The sequence below is a fragment of the Euprymna scolopes genome, chromosome 17 (assembly GCF_053919585.1).
Source record: "Euprymna scolopes isolate OS-2025 chromosome 17, ASM5391958v1, whole genome shotgun sequence".
NCBI lineage: Eukaryota > Metazoa > Mollusca > Cephalopoda > Sepiida > Sepiolidae > Euprymna > Euprymna scolopes.
In genome coordinates this window covers 112,064,725-112,091,936 of record NC_136498.1, presented here as the reverse complement: position 1 = coordinate 112,091,936, position 27,212 = coordinate 112,064,725, and the positions used below count along the sequence as shown (strand labels likewise).

General features: G+C 34.0%; 1 long non-coding RNA gene across 2 annotated transcripts in view; it reads right to left on the bottom strand.

Annotated features, from left to right (window-relative positions):
• LOC145296891 (uncharacterized) overlaps nt 1–27,212 on the bottom strand; it is a 460,744-nt gene that overhangs the window by 361,095 nt on the left and 72,437 nt on the right. Inside the window, exon 1 of one of the 2 annotated variants that reach the window (XR_013870065.1) lies at nt 3,494–4,504. The exons of the other annotated variant lie outside the window; for it this stretch is intronic. This is a non-coding gene — a long non-coding RNA (uncharacterized LOC145296891). Of the gene's footprint in view, nt 1–3,493; nt 4,505–27,212 lie in introns of those variants that run through there. 2 annotated transcript variants of the gene reach the window in all.

Sequence of the window (27,212 nt, the reverse complement as noted above, 5' to 3'; positions counted from 1 at the left end):
CAAAAAAAAAAAAAAAAAAAAACTTATTTAAATATGAATGTATAGCTATAATCATGTTTATAATCATATTTACTGCTTTTAGTAGGGCTCCTGTGGATTCTGACGATTTATTTTTTCAGGCCTTACCTAAAAGATGCTTTCTCTTCAAGGAGGAGGGGAGGTAGAAACTTGGTTTTAGTAGTGCTTTTAGTAGAGCCTTCTTAATTTTAATTAGTGCTTGCAGTAGTGCTCTGGAGGCTTCTTGAGTTTTCATTTTTTTACTTATCACTTAAAAAAAAAAAAATGTTTCCTCAAGACAATGAAAGACAATATAATCTCAAAATCACTTTATTTTGTACATTTTTTATCCTACCCATTAAGGACCAACAGGTAGACTAGTGTATATATATATATATATATATATATATATATATATATATATATATATATATATATATGTATGTATATATATATATCTCAAAAGGGGATGGACAGTTTAAGAGAAACTCTTCAACGGAAAACTATCCAGAAAGCATGACGTCAACTCCAAGAAATTTGAACCTAACACAAAAGAACACTACTCGAAAACTCACCAGCCTGTACATGAAGGGCTTGTCAGAAAAAAATTCAAAGAATATGTAGTCCATATGACATCATGATAGTATTCAAGAGCGACTAAAATTTCTGAAAACATCTTGTGCAAGTCAAGTCCCTATTGAAACCATCATGACTAGGAACTTTTATAAAAAAATTTTTTTTTGATTTTCTTTCTTTGAAGATTGTAATGCTGGGTATGAGGCAGCCAAATTAGCTGCCAACATTGCCCTGCTTTTTATTGAAACCAACCGAGAGCTCTTTTTAGTATCCTCGCTGTTCCCGTAAGTGCAATTGTCTGGATCTCTTTTGCACTTGGTTCACCAAGAATATTAGTTAGGTAGGACTTCAGGTTCTTCATACGCCCTGTGGCACCTATAATAACTGATATGATTGATATCTCCCTAAGATTCCTGTTTCTTTTCATATCATACATGAGACCTTGATATTTGGTTTGTTTTTCCCTTTCAGCTCTGTTCAGACCTCCATCATTAGGGACATTCACTTCAACCAAGGTTGCAACTCTCTCTGACTTATTCCATATAACTATGTCAGGTTTCACAGCAGCATTTTCAAGGTAGGTGGCTGTAGGGATTACATGGTCGTAATGTATGGTATATAAGTAATTTTCAACTATTCTTTGAGGTTGATGTTCCCAGGATTTGCTGCTACACTGGATGTTTAATTTTTTACAGATGGTCCAGTGGAGGTACTTACAATACTCCATCATGTCTCGAGAAAAGAACTTTGCAACTTGATACCAGATGACCAACACTTTCCAATTCTGTATGGCAGAACCTGCATTTGTTGTCATTACTGATACCTGCCATCTTCTTGAATGCATTGGTCATCAATCCCTGGTCTTGAGCAGCCACTATAACCCTTTCCTGATCGTGGTGGAGGGTTCCCTTCCTGTGCCAGTCCAAGGAACCTTCTTTGTCTATGTATTCCTGAGGGGGGGGGCTTAAAGGTAGAGATAGAGGTAATAGAAGACTAGAAAGAAAGGTTTTCATATGCGTGTTCGATGGCCACCCTCAATTTTAAACATACTAGTGTGTATAGGTTCAAACAGTAGGGGAATGTGCATTTAACATATCTATGCTAAAAGGGGTTTCAGGTTTAATTGGGGTTATTCAATTATAATGTACAGCACAATCACGTTGGCATACCGGTTCTCACCAGATCACCGAAGTTAAGCAACGTTGAGTCTGGCCAGTACCAGATGGGTGACCATTTGGGAAGGTTACGTGCTGTATGTACCTTCTGGGAAGGTTGGGCGTGGGGCCAGCATCCTCATCCCGAAAAAAAAAAAAAAAAAAAAAAAAAAAAAAAAGAACCCCTCGCTACAAAAGCATCTACAAAGTTGTAGATGGCCTATATCCCTCCAGGGGCTCAAGGGCCATGCATGGATGGATGGATTCAATTATAAAAATGCTTTTAATTTGACTAGAATTTTTATGTGGTCAGAAAATATAAGCTGTATCACCTGAAGAGGTCTAATTACTGGTAACTAGCTAACCGAAACATGCTCATGACTGTGCAGCAACATATTACTGCTAATGTAAAAACAAATAAAGAGTATGTCCAGCTCTACTTCGGTATTGAGCACTCTTGTATTAACCTCGTTAAACTACATTGGTTACTTTACCTCTGGAAAAAAATACCTGAAGAAAGTGCTCAATACTTCTATAGAGCAAAATGTTTTTTTATTACCGTTTTTAATCTACTTGGTTACATGTTTCAATTACCGAATCGCGTTAACGATCCGATAATTTCATCAGGCTTCACCGAAATAAATATTTATTATAGTGAGTAAAAGAGAAATATGAAAATGTACAAACTCGAATCAAAAAACAGCAGCAGCAGCAGCAGTTAATTGTAAAATCATTGAGAAGTGACAAGGGGCCGAAGGATGGGGCGGGGAGGTAAAATAGGAAACCAAATACAGGTAGGAATAGAGAGAAGGGGGGGGAGAAAAAGGTGAGATGGGTAAATAATTGAGATGGAAATAGAAGAAATAAAAAAATTAAAAGAGAAAAAAGGTATTTTTTTCAGATTAGGTCCACCTCCATAATTTTCTTTTAAATGACGACTTTAATAGGTTTTCGACTATGCTGAATACGAAAATCGCATTGAAATTTTGCAGAAATAATTATTTATCGATATAAAATGTATTATGCATTGTATTCTTTGGCGGCCAATTTTTTTTACGCGCGTGCAATGTCCAGTCATAGATGAGATTTGTTTATGGCGCGCGCACGCTCGTAAAAAGATGGCCGCCAAAGAATACAATGCATAATGCAACTTTTTACATCTCGATAACTACTTATTTCTGCAAAATTCCAATGCGAATTTGGTATTTAGCATAGTCGAAAACCTATAAAAGTCATTTAGAAGAAAATTGTGGAGGTGGACCTAATACGAAAATTTACCGAGAAAAAAACAAAGACAGGCAAACAGTTAATTAGGAGAGCGAAGTTTAATTATGATTAGGCAGTTATGGCGCTGTTTTGTTTTTTTTTGTTTTTTTTCGGGTTTGTACATTTTCTAATATCTCTTTTTCTCATTATAATAAATATTTATTTTTGTGAAGCCTGATGAAATTATCGGATCGTTAACACGATTCGGTCACCAAAAACATGTGTAACCAAGCAGATTAAAAACGGCAATAAACACACACACACACATATATATAGCACTAAATGATTATCTGTTGTGATACGTAATAAAATTGTACATTTAAAAAAAAACAAAAAAAAAACAAGAATATGGCTCCTAAATTTTAGACTAGAATTGTCCACAAGAACCCATGGCTTATGGATAATGTACTTGGCAAAATTCAGTTGTGACATATTTCTGGAGGTTGAAATTTCAATCCTGAGTGCAGTTGATATTCAAAATACAGTAGCAAATTACTTACCCGGTCACGAAACGAGAGTATGCTATCCCTGTGGATTAAATAAAGAGTTCTATTTTAAAAACAAAAATCAGTGCAGATTCACGGCTAAAACGTTGTGCAAAATAACATTCAAGATGAAAGCAGTAGTCCAAGTAATCCAAATATGAAAATGAAAAAAAAATTAATGTCGACTGGAAATCCCCCACCTGTAAGCACAATTTTAAAATGACTGGAGAGCAGATTTAAAATAAAGCAGTTTTTTTTTTTTTTTTTTGTTAAATAGAAATCTGGGCAGCTTTATGACTCATTCCCCAAAAAATGTTTATCTAACAAAAGTCACCAAGTCAGAGATGTTATCTGTCATCCATTTTGCATAAACCAATGACCTTACGAAATAGAAAAAAAAAAAAATGAACTGGTGTGATATTATGACGTCATATGTTTATTGGCGGCAATGGATAAATGAGTTGCTCTGTTTTAAAGGGTTGGGGAGAGGAGTCAAATATTTACACAAAAAAGAAAGATTAAAAAGACAAACCATAAGTGAAGAAAAAAAAGGGGGGCTGCAAAATTATGGAGTTGCGTGGCGGTTTGAAGGGTGTATATAAACCTAGCAAAAGAGGTGACTTGATAGGGCAAGTTAAATGTGTCGCAGAAGAGATAACAGAAGACTCGTTTTTTTGTTGGGAGGGACAAACAAATTAAACCAGGACGGAACGATAGAGCTTATCTTTGAGGAAATAAAGTTTGTATGACTTAAAACAGAAACACTTTTAAAGGCAATTGCAATGTATACAATGTGTGCGTGTGCATGTAGGTGTGTCAGAAATTTTGTGAAAAATATTGAATAATTCCACCCCGTCTTTCCAAGCTTATAACTCCTCGAAAAATGTAATTCAAGCCCTAAATTTTTTTTTTTGCAAGGACCAAGGTTTCATTAAAAAAAAAAAAAAAAAAACAACGTGGTTTAAAAAAAAAAAGGTTTTAAACTTCGGATTTTACAGGTAAATTTCTAAAAAAAAAAACAAACAAAAAAAACACTTTTTTTTGTTTTAAATTTGAATATATTATTTATTGATCTTTTATCTTCAATTTGTGATATATAACACTTTGGTGAGTAAATTAATTATTCACTTTTTAATAGACATTTCAAAATAGGAGGCGTGAATTATTCGACCCCCTGTCTTTCCAAGCTTATAAATACTCGAAAAATGTAATTCAAGCCCTAATTTTTTTTTTTTTTCAATTAAAACAGCAAGGACCGAGGTTTCATTAAAAAAAAAAAAAAAAGAAAAACCAAAGAACGTGGTTAAAAAAAAAAAAAAAAAGTTTTAAACTTCGAACTTTACAGGTAAATTTCTAAAAAAACACTACTTTTTTTTTGTTTTGAATTTCAATACATTATTTATTGACCTTTTCTCTTCAATTTGTGATATATAAAACTTTGGTGAGTAAATTATTTATTTTTTAATAGACACTTGAAAACGGGGGGTGACTGAATTAAAAAAAAAAAAACGTTTGTCTAAAATATTATGTTCGGTTTATTGGAAAGAGCATAAAATTTCACATTGACCCTGAAAATATCGTAATAGAATCAATAGAAAAATTGATAGATTTTTAAAGTTTAAAAATTGAAAAATATTGAGTTCGTAAAATTCATTACTGTTTTTTTTTTTTTTTTAAATATATATATATATATATATATATATATATATATATATATATTTCTATTACTTTTAAAACAACTTTAGTAATTTATTTTAGAAGTATAATCCATTAAGAAAATAAACAACCCACTTTTAAAAGAGAAATTACGAGTTTTTTTTAAATATTTTATTCGCAGTTTCGTGTTAGGGGTGTCAAAAATTCCTACAAAAATTCTGATACACCTGCGTGAGCGAGTATGTGTGCGCGTGCGCATCTTCAGTTTTGTCTCAGTTAGAATCTTTTGATCACTCGGTTGTATGAATAAATGTTGCGTTTATTGAATGTATAAGTTTGCACTAAGTTTACAAATGCTTGCGAAATTTTATATACACCTGACAATTCATTTGTTGCGGTTCTCAAAATCAACACAGACGAATTTTGTCAACTCACACAGAGGCACACACACACGTGTGTGTGTGTGTGTGTGTGTGTGTGTGTGTGTGTGTGTGTGTGTGTGTGTGTGTGTGTGTGTGTGTGGCATAATTACGTTGACACACCGATTCTTGTCAGATCACCGAAGTTAAGCACCGTTGAGCCTGACTAGTACGAGATGGGTGGCCATTTGAGAATTCTAGGCGCTGTATGCGATTGTGCTCTCTGCTAATCTCGGCATTGTTTCCATTCATCCTGAACCTCCATTTACCACTGGTATTTAACAAAGCAGAGTTAGGAGAGTTGTGGTTGGAGATGTCGCAACTCCTGCCACAAAGAATCCACGTGCAGGCACCCTTACAGTGGGTACCGATAGTCTGTCAAGACTGAAGGAGGCTACTGTACATACATGTATGTAAATATGTGTGTGTTTGCATGTTTGTCGATGTACACACACACGCACATCAGTAAAATAACGAGTATCTGCCATCCAAACTTAAAAGACGCAGAAAAAAAAAACTTTAAATCTGCTTCGTGTGCAGCAAACAAATCGTGATCTGTAAATAATTCTAGTTTCCTGAACACGATTTTTTTTTTTTTTAAGAAAAAAAAAAAAACTTGCTTGTATTTCGTTAAATCACTTGCGTCGTATTTCTCTCATTAAATCTTTTTTTTTTTTTCAGTTGACTGAAACGTTCAATCTTAAAAACCAAGAAATATTTTACTTTTCTGACATAGCTCTATCCTAACACCTATGTATACTTTTTAAGCAGACATTTTAGCCGATTAAAACTGGCAAAAGTTATGGCCCATTGACTTAGAATGAGTGCTTTATGCTAAATTAATGTGAGTGAATATGGTTAAATTTGTACCTATTTTTGCATTAAATACTATTCCTTATTTATCCTTCAGATACCAGAATACTTGGGTCGCTGCACCTTACCATCATAAAGGTTCATGCAAAATTTCAGTCAAATCAACCCAACAGTTTTCGAGAAAACGTAACATAGACAAAGACAAATCTCTACTATTATATAAAAGTAACTTTGTGCGTGCGTGTGTGGGTGTTCTTTCCTCATAGGTTCCGAAACGACTGAGCCTACCTTTTTCAAATTGCACACAAGGGTAATTTATATGTCTGACAGTGTTCTTAGATATGTTTTGTACAGAAATTTATCCGATAAGTATCGAAAATCGAAAAGAATCCAATCTTAGAAATAACATTTCTCTCTTATAGATAAAAAGAATAATTTTTACAGAAAAATATTTTACATTATACCAGCCAAGGGAGGTAATAAAATTTCAGCAAATCATTTCTTAAAAAATATAGATTTATTATAATTTGGAGATATAGCTTAGTAATAGCGTATTCGAATACAGATCGAATGAGCCCATGTTTGAGCCCGGGTGTATCTATTTTACTTTAATTTTTTCTTATTGAGGAGTTCAATTTACGATAAAAGAAAAAAAGTACCATTTAAAATCGCCGCAAATCATTTCTTCGTTTGCATATTTTAAAACTATATATTAATTAGAAGTAACTTTTCAGAGCATTCATCGTCAAGCCCAAATATCAGCTGACGTGATAGTGTAAACAAACAGGCGGAATTTGAATGAACGACATTATAATTATTATTTAATTTTTTTTTTTTTTTTTGTGAATTAGTTCACCAGGGAAAATGATTCTTCACAATCATTTGACCCGCCTCACGCCGCTCTACAACCTTGCATCTCAAAAGACATACTTAAAAAAAAAAGAAAAAAAGAAAAGAAAAATGGAGACAAACAGACATAGTGAGTCTTAGAAATTAGTTTTATTTCAGCTTACAGATTCAGTCTGCTGGACAGAAAACAGTGAAGGTGCTAATTCTTGGATTAAGGCAGAAAAAAAGTTCCAACCAAAGTTCCAGATCAGCATCAATAGCAGAGTTTTGCAGATCTTTATATACAGCGTATGTCTGTTGCGTGACACTATACGGCGTTTTACGCTTGGTGGCACTAGACGGCGTTTTACGCTTGGTGGCACTAGACGGCGTTTTACGCTTGGTGGCACTAGACGGCGTTTTACGCTTGGTGACACTACGGTGTTTTACGCTTGGTGACACTACGGTGTTTTACGCTTGGTGACACTATACGGTGTTTTACGCTTGGTGACACTAGACAGTGTTTTACGCTTGGTGACACTAGACAGTGTTTTACGCTTGGTGACACTAGACAGTGTTTTACGCTTGGTGACACTAGATAGTGTTTTACGCTTGGTGACACTATACGGTGTTTTATGTTGAAGACTTGTGAGATTCACATTACTAATATTATATTTCATCTGTTTCGGCTGCCTATCATTTATTAAATGAAGTGGATGTGTTATTAGAAGAGTTCATAATCATTTATGATTGACACGAAGACATATTGCCAAATTAATTTGGACAAAGTCACAGAATCACGGCGTGAGTTTATTGCGAGAGAAAAAAAAATTCTGTGGTGGTATTAACATTTTTTATTTTTTTATTAAATACTATAAGATGAATCGTTTAGAATTAAAATCTATTGAGAAATACACATGTATTAAGAAATACACACTTTGCATATGTAAACATTAAGTAAAGTTATTCAATATGGACCAACAAGCGGCCATTTTTTATAACTTTTTTCTGTAGCTCATGCTTACATATTTAAAGCATGTATTTCTCAATACAAAATGTGTATTTCTCAATAGATTTTCACTTGAAAAAATTCCTTATACAATAATATTTAACAAAGAAAAAAAAATCTTTTTAATGCCTCTACAATTTATTTTTCTTACAATAAACTCACGCCGTGATACAGTAAATTTGCCTTAAGGTGATTTAAACTAAAGGATAATACTAATGACTGCCGGAATCAAATATCGTCACACCTCCATGGATCTTCAGATAGGAACGATGTCAAACGCGATTATGCAGCTGACGTACAACCATGGTCAACATGTAACATTGTCTGGGAACCAACACGTTGTAGCCCAAGTCGCAAAGAAGACCAAGAATAGAAAAGAACTTCAACTTGCTTTTTGTTGTTGTTGTTGTTGTTGTTGTTGTACAACGACATTTCTGCATTCTCTTGTTACCACTGTGACATCCCTCATGTGATCGTGCTCACGAACGTCATCCACATCTTTAACATGATCGTCTTCTTGAACGTGCTTTCTCCTTTTTATAATCTTTATCCTTACCATGACGTCATTTCGCTCACGGCTCGATATTTGCATATAGCCGTCCACGCTAACGTTACTAACACACCTCATTCCACCACCCTGCCTTGGCAGAGTACAAAATAGACTTCGTAGCCTAGTGGGGGATGCCCTTTTCTCTTTCCTGCAACCTCTTTCTCGCAGGAGGGACATTGCGAGCCTGTCTTTGTTTTATCGTTATTTCCATGGCAAGTGCTCATCTGAGCTCCAATCTCTGGTCCCCACTAACCAATCTTCCACAAAAAAAACACCCGTCTAGCCAAAACCATTGTCAATTTTCCCCACTCTTTGACTGTACCTAAGTGAAAACGTAGATTCCATGAACAAAGCTTCTGTCTTAGAACTGCGCGTATGTGGAACTCTTCCGTTTGCCTGTTACCCAACTGACTACAACTTGGTTGTCTTCAAGTCCAACATAAACAAATTCTTGATGAACCGCCCCCTTAAGTAATCCAATCTACCAAATTTCCATTACTAACGATTACTACGACATTATCCCATTGATTACTGTACACTCAATAACCCTTATCCTCGAGTGGCATCCGGGCCTTGATAAATGGTGACTCCTATGTAAAAAAAAAAAAAAAAAAAAAAAAAACTAACAAAATGTCAAAGTTCAAAAACAAACACAATAACACCACTTTTACAACCAGTTTAATACCAACTAGCAACACACGAATACCTACACTTAGACGTTCCTCCCGGACCAAAAAGGAAGCGATCTAGCAGACCGATTATGTGCACCTGATTGGGGCAGAGTAATGTTCGGGTGTAATGATAGTCTCCTTCTTTCTTCAATTCATTTTATCGATTTCATCAACGTTGTTTTTATTTACTTAGCTCCCCATGAGAGCCAAGTTAGACACAAGGTTGGTTTAGATATATTCGGGGTGGGGATGGGGGGAGGTTCAGCATCTTTAAAAGAGACATTCTGGATTGAAACAAAAATAAAAGAAAAAATACCATAATCTAAAAGAATTTTGAATTCACTGATTGACGACAAAATAGACTAAGTGTGTAGCATCAGAACAGATACTACACGTTGTTCCAAAGAGATAATTATTTCTTTCTGTCCAGGATTGAAAGCTTATTTTTTAAATAACTGACTAAATTTTGTTTGGTTTGGTTGTTTTATTTTGTGTCTTACAGCATAACCCTTTTCGAATTATTTAATGCTGAATCCAGTAACTTTTTTTTTTTCAAATATTTATTTTATATTGTTTGGTTTGGTTGTTTGGGATTTTTTTTTTTTTTTTTGGCTTTGCAGAATATGATTAAGTTTTGAAAAGAAAAGAATGTAATAATATCAATGTTTGATGCATTTTATGTCAGAAAGACAATATTTTCAGACAGCCTGATTTGGTTGCACCAGAGACTACATTTGGAGGAAAAATCGGGGGGGGGGGTAGCAGAATGATTAAGAGGAAAGCAAATTACTGCACGGTGACAAAATCAAATTTTTTCCAATTAAAATCGGGAATCCGCAAAAAAAAATAAAAATAAAAAAAATAAATAAATAAAAATAAAATAAAAAAAGTCTCAAAACGAACTAAAGTAAAGTTTATAAGAGAGATCACGTCGGCTCAAAAATGAAATATTTTACTTCCCCTTGAATAACCCGATTTTCCTTTCGTATTGATTTCATATCAGTAACCTTTAAGCTAACCACCTTGAGAAATGGCCTACATCTTGAGAGATAAGAAAAATCTTCCTCTCACTCACCCCTCCCTACCATCAACCCTCACTCGATGTTTACATCTATAGATCACCGGGGTGCACAGAAAGATAAACAAATTTCAGAGTCAGAAAATGTCGCAAATATCGGGGGGGGGGGGGGGTAACTCTGGAAACCAAAGTTTTGAAGACATTTATTTTTAAAGAAAAAAAAACGTAAGTAACACAGGAAAAGTCTATCAAACATGTGTATACAATGTGATGATCTATGGGAGCGAAACTTGACTAGCGAGGGTTGAAGACATGCGTTGCATTAGGTGAATCAGAAATTTCGAGGAATTTTTGACACCCCTAACAGAAAACTTCGAATAAAATATAAAAAAAAAAAACTCGTAATTTCGCTTTTTAAAGTGGGTTGTTCATTTTCTGTATGGAATATACTTCCAAAATAAACTATAGAAATATTTTTTATTTAAAAAAAAAAAAAAGTGTTTACAAACTGTTTACAAAATGCCAGCGTGCCTTCATGCAGCCATTTTTTTACGTAATAAAATCAATTGAATTTTACGAGTTAAATATTTTTCAATTTTTAAACTTTAAAAATCTATCAAAATTTTTCTACTGGTTCAATTTTTGCGATATTTTCAGGGTCATTGTGAAAGTTTATGTTCTTTCCAATAAACCGAATATAATATTTTAGACAAACGTTTTTTTCAAATCCCCTCCCATTTTGAAATGTCTATTAAAATTTTAATTAATTTATGTACCAAAGTTTTATATATCACAAATTTTATTCTAATTTAAAATAAAAAAAAATAGTTTTTTTTTTTTTTTTTTTTTTTTTTTTTTTTTAGAAATTTACCTGTAAAGTCTAGTTTTTTTTTTTAAAACCAAGTTGATTTTTTTTTAATGAAAGCTCATGTTATGCTTATATCGTCAAGTAAATACCAAACGCTGACGGCAATTTTTTTCTATTTCATTCAATGTTTTCTTTTATATATTTTTAAAAAATTCAAATATATTAAATTAAAAACTCGTGTATTTCATTAAAAGAATTTTCAAATTAAAATATATTAATCAAAAACTCGTGTATTTCATTAAAAGAATTTTTAAAAAATCGATGAAGTAGATTTTTTGTTTTATGGGAAAAACTTATAAGTGAATGTGCGTTTCTTTTTAACTACGCAGGACGAAAAATACTAATTTTTGTTAACACACGCAATAAAAAAGAGAGGCATTATGTCACTTGGACGAATCCATATTTGATAAATTTCATATTAGCAGCAGCAGCTCTTTAAGCTTGCCGCAAAACACATTACGAAAATGCGATTTTCTACGACTCTCGCTTTAAAACATCCTTTTATTTATAAAAAAAACAACAAAAAAAAAACAAACATGGAATTTAAAGTATAAATATGGATAAATTCTTAACAATGAAGAATGGAACTACCTATTTAATAGTATATTTTTAAGTAAGTGATTGTTTGGCATTTATATATATACATATTTATAAGCAAGTCAAAATATGGTGATTTTCTTTATTATTTTTTTAAAAGAAAACCGCTTTAAAAAGAAAACAAATATTGCATAATTTGCTATTAAACCTGTTATTTTTTAAAATTTTGGTCTTTGCTCCTTTAATTGAAAAAAAAATTAGGGTTTGAATTATATTTTTCAAGTAGTTATAAGCTTCGAAAAATAGTAAGTTGAATTATTAAAGTTCTGATAATCATTTTTAATGGCCACTTTATGATACACCTAGCGTTGCATAGAGAAGTATAATATTAGAATAATAAGATGGAGGTGTAAGAAGAATCTTATTAACAGTCTTAGATATAATGACCTTAGAGAAAGATTAAATATAGACAGAATAGAGAAATGTATGCAGAACAGGAGACTTTGTTGGTTTAGCCACCTTGTGTTATATATTCGTTATCATCGAGGTTATCCTAGAGGAGCACCAAATTGAACTTTTGTTACATAGGGTTCTTCATTTAGGGGCGCCATTTACGTTTTGTGTATAACATAAAAAAGGATTCCGTGTGCGTATGATTGTCTCTAATATAAATGGTTGTGTGTTTGATTATCATAAAGGGAATCGTGTGTGTGACATGTAATTTCTGAACCTACCTCTGCTTCTTCGATGTTGGACCATCTGGGAATTTCTCATCCTGGAGGGAGACTTGATACCTGTTTGACGAAGATTTATCACTCCAAGACGATGAATGGGTTTTATAGTTTTTATTTCACTTTCCCCAGAGATCCTGCAGAAGGTGGAAGTGAAATCTGCTTGTGTGGGTTCTTCATACATGTCAGCGTTCGTCTCCCCCCTCCCCAGTGAAGCGGGGGGAGACAACAGAAAGCCGTCTATCTTCTTTAAAGACCAAATCAAATCTCCCCGATCTAGCCAAGCTGACCACGTCACATATACGTAATCTGGTCAGCTGACCTTCGGTTCTGGTAAACGTGTCTACCACCACGTTTACTCACCTCTCTCTCTCTCTCTCTGTAACATTTGAAAGAATAGTCTGGCTACTTGAATTAGTAGACATAGAAACATTGGGTTAACAGGATCAGTTGACAGAAGGCAAAGGAAAACATGGGAGGAAGTGATATACTGGAGAGAAAAAGAAGATAAAGACCTGGCCAGAGATAGGTTAGTTTGGTAGTTATTTTATTAAAAGTCGTCCAACACATGTCAGTATATAAAACAGACATTTAACCAAATATGATTATAAAAGTAATATATACTATCTGGCAGCCCAGCATTGCCCAGCGATACAATACGCTTAAATATGATATTTTAATTTATGCAGATTGCGTATGTATTATTATAGAATCAATTTTTGTATTGATTATTATATACCAGTCTGGGTGCCCAGCGTTACCTGGGTTTTTGGAGGTATAAGTTGAGTTAAATAAAATTTTTTAAAAGTGGTAGTAGACAGGCAGGCTCGAACCCGTGCCGTAAAGACAGAAAAGCAAGTGAAAGAAAATTTGACGTCTTAGCCGATGTCTCCATGACGCGACCGGTAGTCAAAAGCGTTGAGATTAACTGAAGTCAATCCAACGGTGGCGATGACTTGCTAAAATGTCGGTGAAAAAAATCGACCCCTCCTTATACAAAACGGCCGAGTTTAGAAGGAAGGAATTAATGTTTTTTGGCCAATTTTTCGATATTTGTCGTCCGAGCGGTCGAGCTTCAAAATGATACCGATCTTGTCAAGATCCGTCGCCTCTGTCAAAATTTTTTGCGGTACATACATACATACACACACACAGGTGAAGTGTAAATTATAGATTACGGGGAATAATTGTGGACTATTTGCAAAAGGAAAAAAAATAATAATTAGAAAAATAATGATAATGTCGATCAACAAATTCCGTCTATGTTTGTTTACAATATCACGTCAGCTGATATTTGGGCTTGACGATGAATGCCCTGTAAAAGTACTTCTCATTAATGTTTAGTTTTAAAATATGCAAACGAAGAAATGATTTGCGGCGATTTTAAAGGATGCCTCTTTTATCGTAAATTGAACTCATTAATAAGAAAAAAAAATTAAAATAAAATGGTCAACTACGCCATGGGCTTGAACACAAGGATCATTCGATCTGTAGTCGAATGCTCTACCATTAAGTCATATCTCCAGATTCTAATAAATCTGTATTTTTAAAAAGAAATGATTTGCTAAGATTTTATCTCCCTTGTCCAATTATCCGCAATTTCCGTTTTAGCAGATGACGTCATCAAGTGTGCACGATAACACGCAAGCAAGACCCAAACATTTCGTAATATATCGTTAGAGTATGTAACAGCGTTTCATTTTGTCATTGCTTGTAAATTATTCCATCTATAATATAAATCTCACCTGTCTGTTTTAATATATGTATGTCTGTTTGTATGTCTGCCTAAAACTTTCGACAGAGACAACGGATTTTCACGAGATCAGACAACAAATATCGAAAAATTGGCTAAAAACATTAATTTGTTCACCATTAACTAGGCACTTTTCTACAGGGAGGGATCGCTTTTTTCGCCGATATTTTCGAAAGTCATCCCCTCTTTTCGATTGATTAGCCTTAAATTAAACATTCGTCACTTCCGGTTTGGCGATGGGCGCAACAGCAAAGACGTCACGGTTTTTTTTTTTTTTTTTTTTTTTTTTTACTTTCTTTTCCTCCTTCACGGTACGGGTTCAAGTCTGGGTTTTTTTTTTGTTTTTCTTTGTTTGTTTGTTTTTTTGCTCAACACACACCTCCAAACACCCGGGCAACGCCGGGCACCCAAGCGAGTTTCAAATAATCCATCGTCTTTATCATTGCATTTGATGTTGTCCGCCGATAGAATTCATAAACAACTTATGAGGCATCAATTCTGACTGAATATTTCAATAATATTTTTCCCCCCTCCGATATGAGACGCGTGTTCGTATAATTTATTGTATTCGTTGTAGCAAAATTTAATTTAAACTCACAATGCCATCGTCATCGCAAACATTTCTAGATAATTCGGCAGGGTTGAGTTTGGTAACAATGCTTCACGTCTTATAGAATAGGATTTATCAATTAGGAAATAAGATTGAACTTTAACGAGATAAATATGAATAGTATTTTTCGAGAGACGTGAGTGAGAGAAAAAGAGAGAGAGCTATCTAGAGAGAGATAAATAGCTAAGTAGCTAGATAGACATACATAGAGAAGTCAGAGAAAGATACATAAAAAGAAAGATAGAGAGAGGCAAAGAGAGAGAGAGAGAGTGAAATAAGAGAGAGAGAGAGTCAAAGATGAAGAGACAGACATTAGAGAATTCATATATTAATATAACACACACACACACACACTACTAGAGATCTTTTTTCTATTGATATCCATATTAAAACCCCCTTTTCTATTTATTTAAAAAAATACGACTTTGTTATATATGGATCGTGGAACTGCATTCATCTGCAAAAGATCAAGCTAATTTGCATATTCTTTTAAACATTTATTTTAATTAATTCCCTATTAGATTTTTTCGGTTTTCTTATGGGGATGATCATCTTGGTTAACTATTACGTGTAATTATATTCATGCAGATATTCTACATGATTTATACTTGCGTAATATTTGCGTAAAAAGTTTATACTAAGCACAAACCTTTTTCTATATATATTTTTGTATATTTGTTTAAATAAATTTGTCTACCAAACTAGTTAGTTTTAGTCTGAAGACATTAAACTTAATATATAGGGTATTCGAACTCATGCGAAACTTTAGATTTGAGTTTTAGCCGGGGAAATCGGTGTAAAAATGTAAAAAAAAAAAAAAAAAAATTAGAATTTGACAGGTGAAGGTCGAATGACGGCATTACGAATATGCATGCGTAACGTAATAGCTATTGGTTCAGGTTTTAATTTTTAGCCTTGCAGCAAATGTGTCTTCATAGGTCAGGCATTAACGTCAAAGGAAAAAGTAAATCGTAGGCTAAACGTTTTGGTTTCGATTCTCGGTGGTGGCGCAATAGTCATTTTTTTTCTTTTTAAACTTTAAATTATTACTATATATTGGGTCCAATCTAATATAATAAATACGAAATCTGCATTAATTAAAATATCTTATTTAAACGTATTTAACGACCGGGCAATGCCGGGCGACTTGCTAGTATATATATATATAAGAAAGGGGGTAGATATATATATATATATATAGACATGTGGTAGACAGAGAGAGAGAGAAATGTGGTAAATAGAGAAAGACAGAGGAAGAGGTATATATATATATATATATATATATATATATATATATATATATATATATATACACACACACAGTGCCCCCCCCAAAAAAAAACAGGCCCAACTCTAGTTAGGCCCCCGTTTCTTAGTGTTTTGTCCGAATGAAATGAAACTTTGGTTATAACTAGTTTATTATATTCAAAACATCACATCAAAACACTAGGGTCTTTGCCCCTTTTTTTCTCCGATCTACAGCATATGTTCTAGATATACTTTTTATGTTTGGGGTCACACACTCTCTCTCATATATATATATATATATATATATATATATATTAGAGAGAGAGAGAGAGAAAGAGAGAGAGAGGAGTAAACAGAACAGATCGATGGGTGTGAACAGTTACGAAATGTTGAGTGGGTTCTATATCATCGCATTGGCATTGCTTGTTTTGAAGATACAAATAGAAATCTGTAGACGATGTCGATTACATCCGATTATCAAAACGAGTCAAGTGAGATGGATGTTAGAATGTGTTTTGCGAACAGGACAAACATGGTGGAATAGTGACGACAAAAATAGAAAAGTCTTCGCACCAGATGAAAAGGCATACCAAAATAGTAGAGATTCTGCGATCTCTCTTGATAAACAAAAACACCAACTCGTCGAAGAAGAGCACATGTAATCAACGTGTTGAATCGTTACTCTTGCCGGTAAATATTGAAGAGAAACTCAGAAATAGACAAGAGTATGCAATTGATTGGTTGGTCTGAATTTCTGAGATGAGGATGGATTATGCGGCAGCAAGGACACGTGGCGTAGTGGATAAAGTACTTGGTAAATTCAATTTTAAAGTTACACTTTCTGAGGGTTGAAGACTCAATCCCCAGTAAGGTGACACTCGATATACAATTATAGATTATTTAGGACGTCTACCCAGTCATGGCTGACGAAACGAGAACATGCTACCTTCATGAATAAAGAGTTTCTTTATATTATTTGGGGTTTTCGAACTACTGTTCTCATCTTGAGTGTTGTTTTCACAACGTTTCAGTTGATGTAACCTCCGACTTTCTTCAGGTGCATGTTGTCGAACTTTAGAATGTTTCTGTCAAACTCGGGAATCTAGAGAGAATTTAGATTTTTTTTTTAACTTCACGAGGGTAACATGCTCTCGTTCCGTCAATCATGGCTGGATAGGTCATAAATAATTCCAGAGTTCGACAAGATACACCGATCGAAACGTTGTGAAAATAACGTTCAAGATGAGAGCAATAGTCCGAAGAATCCAAATAATACGAGTAACCGATCTTCATCTCAAAGATTCAGAAAAGTAAAGGGGCTTCCGTTCGAAATTCTGTGCAGATTTCGTTCGACGGAAAGATTCCAGAATTCTACAAGATACATCTGAAGAAGGTCGGAGGTTACATCGACTAAAACGGTGGGAAAATTAAACTCAAGACAACAAAAGTAGTCCGAAGAATCCAAATAATACGGTTAATTTAGACCAGGGTTTCCCAACCTTTTTCAGCAAACGTCCCTCCCACCCGGATATCTACTACTACCTCTCCCTACATGTATACTAACATAATAATAATGTTGTTGTTGTTGTTAGTAGTAGTAGTAGTAGTAGTAGTAGTAGTAGTAGTAGCAGCAGCAGCAGCACCTAATTAAAGTGAAAATAATTGAATATTCATATAGTTTATTCAACAAAATTACTCTGTCGATCGAATGGGAGCAGTAACAACTATAAATCAAATGGGCCAATTAATAAATCATAACATTGCTAATACAATAAACAATAAAATAAAAATCAGAATAATAGTAACAAGAATCACCGACCAATGTGCAAATTGTTGTTGATCAGCAACAATTTCAGAAACACTTAGTAATGTTAATAGAAGCTCTGTCTTTCACCGCCCCCAAAGGGTTTCAGGGACACACTATCTTCTATAATATAAAAAGCAAAATGGGGGCGCGTGTCTATATGTACGCAAAAGGCTTTTTTCGTCAGCCTCCTCGACAAAATTATATTAATGGAGAACTTTCCTTATACTTCCTAGATCGTAATATCTAGGATTTGCGAACGGACATTGTCTATCTTTTATTTGATTGCGTTAAAAAAAAAAAAAAAAAAAAACTCCCTGGGTTCCAGTGTTTGTTTGTCTTTCTCGTATAAATAAAGTGAAACTGAATCGAAGCAAGCTCATCCGCTTCCTGACCGTCCAGGCTAGGATGTCCTGAAGGCAATTCGCTTTGATCAATATGGGGGAAACCCTTCATATCAGACAATTGCTATTCATTTGGACGCTGCCAGAGCTCATCCTTTTTGGAGGTGAGCTAGTTTTCCCCAACATCGTGGAGAAACAAATATGGCAGAAAGCGGGAAGCTTCACTGGCCTACAGCCAGATATAAGTGCGTAGTTTCATTTCGCTATCTGCTATAGGTGACATCGCTAAATTTCAACGCTTTACACTTCCGCTCGCGTTATGGCATAGCGGTAAGATGTCAGGTTTTCTTTCACTTTCTTTTCCGCCTTGGAGTCTGCCTCCCTACTACCAATTCACGTCAATTCTTCCCTCTTTGTCAGAAACATCGCTCCTGGAATGTGAGGACTGAAGGATAAAATAAATGGAAGCGAGAGTTACACGGCTGCCGAAACTTAGGGTGCTATCCACCTCTACGTAGTACCTCCCGTAATTCCCGATGTTTTTCAAGAAAGAAGATTGACTATAAAAAATATCGGGGAAACCAATACCAACAATAGAATCTTCGGATTCATACGATGATACTTTTCAAAATGTCGTCTAAAACAATACAATCTATATTGTTTATACATTCGGTACCAAAGCCATTAAGACATGCTACTACGAATTTTTTTTTTTTTATTTTTTTTTTTAATTTAGATAAAGAATTGATTTTGTATAGCTCAATAATTATACTGTTCGAGTTTTTCTTCCTTTCCTTCTGTTTTGTATTGATCTTCCGGTTATGCACCTAAACCTTTGATCCCCCCTTCTCTCGCTCAACCGCCACACCAGTTGTTTATTTCAGTCGATTTTTTTTTAACTCATTGTTCATCTTTCGCTTTACGTCTAGCCTAAAAATGGGCGACATGCACGTTGTGGAACCGTTAAAAACAACAATGTTGATATATATTATTACTTAATTGGAATTCATTTTTGAGATGAGCATTATATATATTAATTTATTTTTTTATTTCGGACTATTATTCTCATCTTTATTAGTTGTTTTTGATCTGGTGAGACGACAACAACTACGGATGACAGTAATTGCTGAGAATGCAGTTAGGAGATTCGAAGTTCCTATCCGTCGCGGTTACCACTTGACGAAGGCCAGAGGAATAGTTGGCCGAAACGTCGTGAAAAAAAAAAAAAACAACTAATAAAGATGAGAATAATAATCCGAAATAAAAATAAATTAATATATATATAATGCTCATCTCAAAACGAATTCCAATTAAGGAATAATATATATACCAATCGGTACAGACCCAACCATGGAAGATCAGATAATAAATAAACGTGGATTCATAAGATCAAAGAATCCAACCTTGATCGCCCTTCGGGGCCCATGGCGCAGTTGATAGAGACATTGAATCTTTACGGTTCCAGATGGACATTGTCTGAAGATAGCGGTTTCAATCCTACCCAAAGCCGGCCAGAGGCTTCCTTGGCCAAAACGTGGTGAGACAACAGCAACTATGGAAGGCAGTAATTGCAGTGAATGTAGTCAGGAGATTCAGAGTTCCTATCCGTCGCGGTTACCACCTGACGAAGGCCAGAGGAATAGTTGACCGAAACGTCGTGAAAAATAAAAATAAAAAACAACAACTAATAAAGATGAGAATAATAGTCTGAAACAAAAAATAAATTAATAAACAATGTTAATGCAAAACATTTTGCTTTACTTAGCATCAAATATTGTTTTTTTTTATGCTCAGACCGAATTTAAATACTGGTATCATGGCAATCATCATATATATATATATATATATATATATATATATATATATATATGAAATGTAGGTGCGATCTACGCCTGGGAAAAGGTGTATGATTAGTCGCACTGATGAGTTGTTGGTTGGTTGTTTTTGTTTTACGGCATATCAACCTTTTTCAGGTTATTTAATGCCGAATCTAGTTATTTTGAGGAACGATTTTTAATGGAATATATATTTTTTTTAAAGTCAGATTCTATTTAACCCATAGTTGGGACACTAACAAGTACTACCACTCCGGGTCAGAGTGGACCTGGGAGCAATAGCACTTAAAGGGTGGCTCCACACTCCCCAAGGCCCGCAAGGTGGGGCCTCACCATCGGATATAGTTTTAGGTCATATCCAGGATCTGATGAGTTGTGGTATAACGAAACAGTAATGTATGTGGATGACAAAGCCCGTCCCCCCTTTGGGTTGAGCACTTTGTAAATATATTTTCACCCGACGCGTATTTAAACTATTAAGTGAAGCCCACGATTAATTTGTAAGCAAGCTGATGGTTAGAGCGCTGTTGCAACAGGCGGGTGTGGATTTAATACTCACTCAAGGAGAAATATTTACGTCACTGATTTGTGGGTAGATGGTGAGAGCTGCCGACTGTCAATGCGATGGTTGTAGGTTCGATCCACGGCTGGGGAAAGGTGTAGGTCTAGCTGCACTGATGAGTTGTGATACAACGAAACAGTACTGTATGTGGATGACAGTGTTGAGACGATTATTCGGAGTAAGGAATCGGAAAATTGGAACTTTTGGGGGTATCGGTATCAGAAAAAAAGCCTAATTTCCGATTCCAAAAATGATTCTTTGCATTTTTTGAAAACTTATTTTTCGATAGCTGGTACTACTGATAAAAATTTACAGTTTTTAAACAATTTTAGTAATGGAGTGTATATATATATTTTAAGTCGGATTCTATTTAACCCATAATTGGGACCCTAACAGGTACTACCACTCCGGGTCAGAGTGGACCTGGGAGCAATAGCAATTAAAGGGTGGCTCCACACTCCCCAAGGCCCGCAAGGTGGAGCCTCGCCATCGGATATAGTTTTAGGTCATACCCAGGACCTCAAAAGTGGGATCTAAAAAAAAAAATTGTTTAAATCTTTTTAACTATTTTGTGCTTTCAGCTTTTGTCCGGTCTCTCAATCCATCATTTGCAAATATTAAAAGAGGGGGCGAAACGTATGAGAAAAGATTGACTTTGAATTGAATAAGGTACAAATCAACTTATGAATTTTCACACTTTCGTGTGAAATAACACTTGACATCGATTCTTCTTGATTCTGTCTGTATTACTTACACTTAGAAATTCCTGTGGCGTCTAAGGCGGTCAAAGAAATCTAACCCCCCCCCCACTACATGTTTACACCATATACAGATTCAAAAAACAAAATTAAGATTGTTTGAGAAACATAAAATTAGAAAACCGTAAAATTGAAACTATGGCCTCGGTTTTTATGAAAAGGATTAGGGTTGGGAAAGGATGCCATAGAGGTCACAACCAAGAATAAAGAAATGAACAACGTTGGAAGTATGTAGATTCTGACTCCATATAATTAAAGACAGACGAATATTGAAGGTTGAGAACCGATTTTATTTACTACTAACAACTTGTATTAGAAGAGGCGAAGTGTTCGTAGGATGGAATGTGATTTAACGAAGAATGGATTGTCCGATGGAGATATTTGACAGTTTGTATTACGGTGAAATGTTCGTAGAATGTTTGCAGGTATGTACGATTTAACAAGGAATGAATGTTCGTAAAACGTTTGTAGGTATGTATGAATTGACAAGGAATGAATGTTCGTAAACTGTTTGTAGGTATGTATGAATTGACAAGGAATGAATGTTCGTAAACGTAACTTATCTTTTGGACGATGGATGTGGTAGGGGTCGGCCGGTCATTCTGCAGTCGGTGATGCGTTTCCTGGCTTGTAACTGGAAAGCAGGTGACTTTCATCAGCAGCTAGAAGTCGCCCGACGTCTTCGCCTTCTTTTTCCTCCTTTCTCCTGGTTCCCTAAAAACCCTCGTTTTATAGTGGCAAACTGGCTCCCAGTGACTGTGATATTTGAGGTGTTTATTTTAGGCGCGGAGCTCTGCCATTGGTCAATAATTATTTTGTGTTTATCTTATTTTTTTTCTTCCCAAGCGGAAGCGATGCGTGGAGCCATGTGCAAAAGACGATTTTTCATTTTGTCTTTCATGGTGGATGCGCTAACATCCGGTTCGCTGCTAATTCTCATGATGTTCCCACAAAACTACTAATAAAAAATGATTCTTGGTTCATTGAAACCTTTGGGTAGTTTATTTGTTACAGAAATGTTCCACCTGAAAGACTGAAAATTTGCAAAATGTATTTTTTAATATTATTCTATAAAGACATTTAAATTGTGTTTTATGAATTAAAAGTTAATTACTAACATTTTCCCCAATTGTTTTTCATATTTAAACTTAGACTTTAATAAATCTTTGTAGAAATTAAATAGGTTCTTTTTTTTTTTTTTTTACTATATACGAACTTATTGTTATTAGTTGCTGTTGTTGTAAATTAGCACCCTCAGTTACATCACCCCACCAAACGATATTCAACCCTTTTAGACGATTACGTGTTAACATCCTGAAAAACTTGGTGGGAAGAAAAACAAAGGTCAATTATGCAAGAATTTAGGAGGGAAGATCTGCTTCACATATTAATTTAACGTAAAATAAGTTTCATTTCCGAGACGTCCTAGCATGTTAGAACAGTTAACCAAAACGTACTTGTTTTCTCTAAGAGATAAATTCTGTGTATTTTTCGGGGAAGTTAAGACCTTGCCAGTCGGACTTAGGGTTAGTGCGAAATATTTTGTGAGCATCCCTACAAAGTTAGAATATTCTAGAAATGATTATCATTTTACATTAACTTTATATACTAAATTGAACTGCCTTTCTAATTTCTAAAATTGTTTGTTTGTTTTTTTGTTTTTTTTCTTTCCGTCAAGTTTTTCAAGTTAACATATAATCACCTAAAACGAAAGGAAAATAACGTAAAAAAACAAAATCTCATTTTTATCTGAGGATGTGTATCTAAAAAATTGATATTATTAGTAATAGTTGTAGTTCTATTATCTGCATTTGTTTGTTCTTTTTGCATTAAAACAAATCAATCTACTACGTATTTGTCATTAACAGCAGCAATAACCAACCAAATATTTATAATTTAGGATAAAAAAACACGGACATTCTTTGGTAGAGAGAACGAACAGAATAGTTAACAATACATCTCTGCTCCGTTCTTCTTAGGTTAAGACTGTATTTCCTCAATAGCAACCATGTTATTTAGAAATTTAACATGTTAATTTTTCTGTTCCTACACCGTCTTATCTGGGTATTTTTTTTTTAGATTAGGTTCACCTCCACAATTTTCTTTTAAATGACGACTTTTAGAAGTTTTCGACTATGCTGAATACGGAAATCGCATTGAAATTTTGCAGAAATAAGTAGTTATTGAGATATAAAAAGTTGTATTATGCATTGTATTCTTTGGCGGCCATCTTTGTTACGCGCATATATTTGTTTATGGCGCACGCGCGTAATACAGACGGCCGCCAAAAAATACAATGCATAATACAATTTTTTATATCTCGATAACTACTTATTTCTGCAAAATTTCAATGCGATTTTCGTATTCAGCATAGTCGAAAACTTATAAGAGTCGTCATTTAAAAGAAAATTGTGGAGATGGACCTAATCTAAAGATTTACCTTTTTTGGACTCAAATCAAGTTAAGTTAGATCCATGTACAAGGAACCTATATCTAAAATTTTAAGTGTTTAGACCCAAAATTGTCGGAGGAGTTTGGTAGAGTTCTCAATCTGGCCAAAAACCGATTACAAGGATTTTTTTTTCAAATCTCAATATCCTGTATATTAAATTTCGAGTCTGTAGACTGAAAATCGACAGTGTTATTGCATAGGAAAATGTACACACAGAGACACTTTCACTTATATATATATATTCGTCTATTATGCAAACATTGGTTGCATTTGTGCATGCATAATGGTTTGGTGGAGTCCCTATTTAAAGAGACCCACCTCGTCAGACCAAAAGTGATGAGGTGGTTCTCTTTAAATAGGAACTCCACCGAAACATGTATGCACGTATGTAACTAATAATGTTTGTATGATAATCAGACTATATACCTGCTTTATCCTCGATTGAGCACTCTTTAATAATGAATAATAATTATTAAGCACTATCCACTTATCAAGTGTTTCCTTTTCAGATTAAATATGTTTTTAACTCTTTTTCAAAGTGTTTTTAACGTGTTTTATTAACTATTTGCTCGTATTATAAGCTCTATATCCTATTTGGTTTTATCGAGCTTTTACATCTGGTTGAGATTACTTTATAAATATTAATTCTTTAATATTTATAATATACTTTAGTTTTACCATCTTGGATCATTTTGGTAAACTTAAATGTAATTTTTATTTTATATATATATATATATATATATATATATATATATATATATATATAGAGAGAGAGAGAGAGAGAGAGTGATAGAGACAGACAGACACAAATAAAAAGGAACAAATCGAGTTATATGTTCATCAACGTTTCGTCTTTATTTCGAGACTTCCTCTGGATGAATGAGATTAAGAAAACAAAAACACCAGTACAAATATTTGAAAATTTTTCATGTGCAAATAAATAAAATAAACGTTGATGAACACATAACTCGGTTTATTTCTCTATTTTGTCGGAATACTATTTCCATTATATATATATATATATATATATATATATATATATATATATATATATATATATATATATTTTATATATCTACATAAAATTTTACGTAAATATTTTCAGTATTTACTTCGATAGTGCTCAATATACAAGTAGAGCTAGGTATAATTATTAACGCGCACTGTTTGGGAAATAAAGGCAATCGGTTGACCTTGTGAGAGTTCACGATTTCCGGTTGCTTGAACATTATTGACTGTCTTAATGTGTCTGTATTTGGCATTTATACTTGTTAAATTTCTCTTAATTCTCATGGCGGTTGATGGTGGCCGAGAGGTAACGTTCCCAGCAAATAGAGTCAAAGGTGACCTTGCAGCTGGATTCAAATCTCTCGACTAATAGCAATCGTCACTTCCTGTACTGATAATTGCGAAAGCATGAAACACTAGTGTATCAAAATAGTATATCTACTATTATATAAAATGAACTGTGTGCGTATGTGAGTTTATTCCCTATAGGCTCCAAAATGGCTGGGCCTATTTATATAAAATTTAACACTAAGGTATTTTATGTGCCTGACAGTGTTCTTAGATAGGTTTTGTATCGTAATGCCTTCAATAAGTATCAATAATTCATATTAGCCAATGAAAGAAGAAACAGGTGATTTTGACCAAAGTTAACACCTTACACAGCCTAACATCACAAGTACATTTGAGAAGTTTTATTACCACACAAGCCGAAAGTCCAGACATAAAATCAACAGTAGGTTCTTTGATATGACAGGGGTGCGTTCGGAATGAGTATTTCTGTTTAGAGTAGAATTGAAGAATGATACTTGACTTTTGCGTTTTAAACTTTAATCCATTATATATAAAAAATAAATTTAGAAAATCAACAGTACGTTCTCTACAGTGCAATGTACACTACAACGTATTGTGGACCAAGTCACTAAGCATTTCTCTCAGTGCACAGCGATGGGTTTCCAACTAAAGCAGACAATCGATTTAATTGACAAACGGGAGATTTCAGTGCTTTCAATGACAATACAAGAATATGGGAATGTGAAACATTCGTTGATCATTCAATCTCGGGCAACGTCAGGTCTCCATGCTAGTAATATATATATATATATATATATATATGATTAGATTTAGTGCCCAATTCAAAGGAAAATCCGAAAATAAGAGCGTATTTATATTTTGTGTACAAAAAGTTGTTAGATGAGACAAGTCATTGGTACCGTCGGTTTCAAGCCCGATAATTAGGACCGTTTAAGATATCCATATCAAGCTCTCTTCGGCCAACACTGGTCTCATGACCTGAAGAGATCTTGATATGGATATCTTAAACGGTCCTAATTATCGGGCTTGAAACCGACGGTACCAATGACTTGTCTCATCTAACAACTTTCTGTACACAACATATATATATATATATATATATATATATATAATTGGTAGCAAATCACAAATGTACAAAGTTACAAGTTTAATATGAATTCAAGATAATATTCTATAATTTAATAAATTCGGAACAAATTAGCTTTTACACATTACTAGGAGTCGGAAGTAAGCACAGGTAATGGAGGTGGTTAACTCCAACACCCCCTTCATCTGGAAGTCGAAAAGATGACACATCTAAAGGCAATCTAAAAAAAAGTAACCAAGAAAAACTGATACATGGACGATCAGAGATTTCATTTGATATACAAAGTCAAAGATAGAGGAAATGCCCAGCAAGAAAATCTAGTAACAAAATGTAAAAAAATAATTATGTTAAAAGCGCTGTAAAAAAAAAAAAAAAAAAAAAAAAAAAAAAGTGTCTAAGGTATAAAAGTCAAAGATTTTATGAAATTAATAGTCCGAGAATTCAGATAAAAAATTAAAAAAAAAAAAAAAAAAAAAAAATGAAATACAGGATAACGCCTCCATTACCAATTAAAGCATCAAAGATTGTAGAGTCCTAGTCAAGGGCGATAATCAAATTATGTTAAATTTATTTATTACTAGCAGGCCGCCCGATGTTGTCCGGTCGGAAAACACATATATATTAATTCATGCAGATTTCGTATTCATTATTATAGAACCAATTCTCTATTGATTATTATATTGTACCTAATATATAGTAGTGATTTTAAAAGTGTGTGTGTATATATATATATATATATATATATATATATTTTTTTTTTTTTTTTTTTAAATTTTTCTTACATTTTCACCCCAAACAAGGCACATTGCCACTTTGTTGTAGGGGGCTATTATCGGGGACATAAGCATCAGGGGTACTGTG